The sequence below is a fragment of the Pinus tabuliformis genome, chromosome 3_1, assembly GCF_031772625.1.
Source record: "Pinus tabuliformis cultivar Carrire ecotype Pingquan chromosome 3_1, CPIR1, whole genome shotgun sequence".
Taxonomy (NCBI): Eukaryota; Viridiplantae; Streptophyta; class Pinopsida; order Pinales; family Pinaceae; genus Pinus; species Pinus tabuliformis.
In genome coordinates this window covers 631714918-631720703 of record NC_142301.1, presented here as the reverse complement: position 1 = coordinate 631720703, position 5786 = coordinate 631714918, and positions in this window count along the sequence as shown.

The window sequence follows — 5786 nt, the reverse complement described above, 5'->3', positions numbered from 1 at the left end:
ATTGATTCCAACTTAGTTGGAGTAGAGTGGGTTTTCATGTTGTCTAGAGAGGTATGGGGATGTTTATAGGCATTCTCCTTCATGGATATGCTTACTAGAAAAACTTTTAGGATAATACCAATGTTATCTAAGATGTAGAAACATGTCTTTCTCAGATTGGCTATTATGACCCACTTATGAAATGTCACCACTTCTTTGGAACTTTTGAAACTAGTTTGATTGAAATATGCCCTCTCAACCAAATGATGTGAAATTTACAAAAAATGTGTCAATCACCAAAAGAAACCATAAAAAATGTTGATTTTAAATTGTTGATAACTTCACTTCTCACACTCTGTTTTGGATGTTTTTTTTTTTAATTAACTATTTTTTTGAGATGAATTCATTACTTTGTTCAAATTCTACACAAAAACTTCATAAATCAACTTGAATTCTTCCATCAAAATTCACACTTGCAATAACCCTAAAAAAATGTTGATTTTCAATTGTTGGAAACTTCACTTCCTGGGCTCCATTTTGGATTATTTATTTTGAAATTGGGTATTTTTTCGAGAGAAATTTGATCCTTGGATTGAATTCTTCCAATTATACACAAAATGTTCTAGAATTTGACCTAAATTTTGCCATCTTTTTTTTCTCATAAAAAAACAACAAAAAGAAAAAAAAGTCTCCCACCTCGTGCTAATAAAAGAGATTTGATGCCACTTTTAGTGTAATTCACATGAAATACGATGTGAAAAGAAACCAAAAAACCCAAGAAAAAAATAATGTATCTTTGATAATAGAAAATAGAGAGCTATGTTCACTTACTTCTTCAAAGAGGAAACCTCTAAGAAAAATGCTCTAAATATTACAATTCTTGACAAAACATTACATAACCTTCTACTCAATATATATCTATCCATAAAAAATATTAACTATCTATGGACCCACTTCTAATGAGATACTACTAACTAATTTAAATTTTATTTAAAAGAAAACTCTTTTACCACTGACTAACTATTAACTATATTTAATAAACCTCACATCTAAATAAAGAGATTAGAATAAAATCCTAACATATAAACACATTTACAACTAACAACTTTTTAATAGGACCCAAAGATGATTTATATGGATCATATTTAGGTAACATCCTATTTTCATTTGCATTCTTGGTTAGGTTATGCGCACGAGCCGTCCCATTTGGCGCATGTCAAACCAATCACGCCCAAAACTAAAAAAAACCTGAAGCCCAAAACTATAAAAAAAAATGTGTTGATGTACTTTCATAAGTTGTGTGAAAATAAATGTTTTGAACTAGTATTAATGATAACATGATTAAAAATCAAGCTTCCTCTTGTAGTGTATAAAATTATGAACTTTTACATATAGGGAAGCCATTTTTTTGTGCATTAAACATGGAGTTTTTTAATAATGTAGTGTGAGAGTAATTGTGCCACTTTTTTTTTTAGATTTTGTTTTTCCTTTCCAAGTAAAACATTCCCAGCAAAAATCTCGAGTTCTCTTTCTTATATATTATAGCTTAACAATTTTCACTTTTAAAATAATTGTCTTTTTTTTTCAATATTATTTTTTGAATTTAATAAAAAACATGTAAATAATGTTGATTACATGTTTTCTCAATTAATGTTAGTCTACATGTTTTCTCATTTATGTAGTTGAAATGAAATTTTAATGTGATCGGCTATTTTTTTGTTTTTTAATTAAATTCTAAACCTAAAATTTAAAATGTGTAAATATTTTTAAACTCTAATGTAAAAATTTATCATAAAAATCCATAGTTGATAAAGATCAATCTAGAATTTTTTTCCCTTTAATTTCTCATGTATATCTAAGATTGAAATATATATATATATATATATATATATATAATTTCTCATGTATATCTAAGATTGAAATATATATATATATATAATTTCTCATGTATATCTAAGATTGAAATATATATATATATAATTTCTCATGTATATCTAAGATTGAAATATATATATATATATATTCCATACTTTCTAATTTAATGTGTTATTTGGTAAATGTTATTTGTTTTTAAAATTAATATAGAAATTTATTAATTATCTTCAATTTAGATAATAACTTTATATTTTATTTTTTATTAATAATTAATAATTAATATGGTATATAATATTATGATGATGATGATGGTTAACAAGCACTCAGATCAAATTGTTTGATTTAAGATTTTATTCTTATGCTCAAAAAGCTTGGAGAGAAGTCTCCCGAGCTCACTATAATTTTGACAACGTAAAAGGCTAGGAAGGTCAGTATTGCAACAAAGATTTTGAAACTGAAATCTAATGTGGTTGTACGCGGGGCACTCTAAGAGGAATTGATTTTCATCCTCGATGTTCGTATTCTCACAGAGATGGCAGAACCTTTCCATCCATGGTGTTTTAGGAACTACCCAACGACCCGTTTCACTATGGAGCTCATGAGAGTTCATTCTAATCTTGGCTATATTAATTTTCTTCTTTGAGCTAGTTAAAACAGAGAGATACTTTTGATCTTCTAGGGTGAGGTTGGTGACCTCCTTATAGTATCTTAATTTTCTTTTAGCTGCTAAATATTTCTCACACCACATTTTTTCTTTGAACTTAGAAGTAACAATATTTTTAATGTTATTAATGTTTTGCAATGCAACATTCTCGTCGATCTCCCAATGGTTTAAACAGACCCTGGTGTCTTTATATCAACCTCGTTTGAGCCTTAGGTTGTTTTGGTTGGAATTTAAAGCTAGCTTAGGAAGTCTATGGTCTCCTATGTTATTGAGTTTGTGCCTGTACAACAGAAGCCTAGTCATAACTAGGCTCTCGATAGGGGAAAGACCCACTTCTATAAGGAGAATAGGATAGGGTGTGTTGCTTTTAATTTTGAGGTTATACGTTATAAAACGTGTATGGATTTGCTAAATATTTCTCCAGGATTCTCTAGAGATGCTACAACCCCAAACCTCACATCCATATAAGATAATCGGAGTGACTAAAGTTTCAAAGAGGAACTTCCTTCTATCCCACATTACGAGGTTTGCCGTTTTACAATTATTTTCAAGACCAAAATAAGCTTTCCATCCCCCATTAATCCTTTTCTCAATGCTATAGTTCCAGTTGAGCTTGTGATGAATATCAATTCCTAGGTACTTGTAGGAAGACACTTCCTCCAAGTTACTATTGTCATACATAAAATTAGTGTAAGTGTCCTTCTTGAATTTGATAATCATAACTTTTGTTTTATTAGTATTAACAATAATATATAATATGGGGGAGATGACATAATATTTTGTTTTAATTTTGGATAAGAAAAACGCTCTGGGCAGCCGTAGCGATTAGGGTTTCTGCGAAAGCATCAACGGCGCAGACAGTACAGCTCTGGCCCTGCTCACAAACCAGACCACATCCACTGGCGCGTAGCAGAACGACAGAGCATTAGAGCGGCTCTATGGAAAACACTCGGGGGGGGGCCGTCAGAGCCCTCCCCAATGCAGCATGATCCGGAGCAGGCGTTCCTATTCGGATCGGTTGACAGGGAGATCTTGAACAATGGGAACAGGCAGCAGCAAGGAAACAAGAAGACAGGAGGACGAAAGGACCCAGCCAGCGGCACTCAAGACAGAGGGAAAAATCCGGAGGAAACACCGAAAGTATCCTCAACAACATGCAAGCCAATAGCCACAGAAAGGCCACGAATAGAGCTACCTGGAGACAAGATAGATGCTCGAATCGAGTTCATGAGGGATCACGCCATTATTGGGAAGTTTATAGGGTTCTGGCCCACGGAAAGAGCCTTATACGGATGGATCGCAGCGAAATGGAAGCCAAAAGGAGACGTCACCCTGCAGCTAGGGCCGAAGGGCTTCTTCACAGTTATTTTTTACTGTATTGAGGACAAACTCAGGGTACTGGGAACAGGGCCACACTTCTTCAACGCTGCGGGCTTGTATATGAGAGATTGGATACCGAGATTCAATCCGGATAAGGAAGATCTCACATGGGCGCCAGTCTGGATCAGAATGTATGGTCTTCCAGATGAATATTGGGACGAGGACGTACTCAAGAAAATAGGAAATGGGCTAGGGGAGTACATCAGGACTGCAGAAGAGACCAAGTTGCGCAGATTCATTTCCTACGCTCGCATCTGCGTCTTCATGCGACTGAATGAAGCATTACCAGAATCGGTAAGTCTCTCCCACCGTGACGAAGAGTGGACTCAACCCTTGGACTATGAGCATGTACCCTTCCGGTGCAGAAGATGCCATGCTCTTGGGCATCTTTTCCGTGACTGTCCCCTGAACACCAAAGCCACCTCACCTGATCCTTTAGTTTCTGCTTCCCAGGATGGCTTCACCAAAGCCCCAAGCCGTAGACGAGCGCACAAGAAACCTTCTAATGGGCTCAAGCCCCAGCAAAACAGCACTTTTGGCCAAGCTTCTAAGAACAGTTTCGAAATCCTGGCTCAATCCTCTGATGATCTTCCCCCTATCTCTGAGTCTAACCCTTCCCATCCCTCATCCTCCGCCCCCCCCCCCAGCTTCCTCCCCCAAACGCCAAACCCCCATAATCTTCCATGATTTCCCCTCAGGAGATAGGAAAGAACCGACAGAGAAAGAAAAGGATATGGAAATTGATGGAAAGCTAGACCCTCCCTCTAGCTCAGAGATAAATGGGGCAGAAGGCAATCAGGTGCAACAGATGGAAGAAGAACCAGAAAGCATAGACCTGCATGGCCTAGACATTCTGGAACTGGAACTAGCATGCAAAACGAAAGCATATGATAGCATATCTGAAACCCAACTCAGCAAGCTGGAGGTGGTTATCTCAAGAGCTTACCAGCAGCAGCAACTAGGGATTCAACCAGGAAGCCAGTGGGATGGAAGCCACCCCCCAAAAGAAACCAAAAAGAGAGGACAAAGAACAGGTCTACAGAGAACGATCGAGATTGGGAAACTCCTGGTAGACTAAGGCAGGTACGCGAAATTGAAAAAGTACTATAAACCCTTTGCCAATAGTTGAACCATGAAGCTGGTATCATGGAACTTAAGAGGGCTCAATAACCCAGGGAAACTTAGAATGTTAAAAAACATGATTAAAATGGAAAAGCCGCAAATATGCTTACTCCAGGAAACCAAATGTAATGGATCTACATTAGGTAGCATTCTCACAAAAGCTTGGCCAGGTTGTCGTTCAGTAGCAGTCGATGCATCTGGAGCGTCAGGGGGGTTGGCCATTGCATGGAACACTCAAGCGTTAAATCTCTCAGATTTCCACGCTTCTCATCACCTCATACAGGCAGCCTTCCACATTTTGGGTACGAACGTCCATGGAAATCTCTCAAATGTTTATTTCCCGCAGGATACAGGGAGCAAAATTGCGCTTCTAGACACCATAGAGGCATTGAACAATAACAGGAGGCACCCACTCTGGATCATCGGAGGGGATTTTAACATGATCACCAAGCTAGAGGAGAAGATTGGGGGGAGATACAGAATGGAACAAGAAGACATCCATTTCAAGGACTTCATTCAAAACGCCTCCCTCATAGACTTGCCTTTTTGCAACGGAACCTTCACATGGAGCAATCGCAGAGCGGGAAAACACCAAATCGCATCCAAACTAGATCGCTTCCTCATCTCAGATAATGCGATCCACCTTGGAGGTGACATCACAGCTGCAATTCTTCCACATACCGGCTCGGACCATTGGCCGATAGTCCTCCAATGGCAACGACCTGGCGATCAGACTCGAAGACCCTTCCGCTTCGAAGGATTCTGG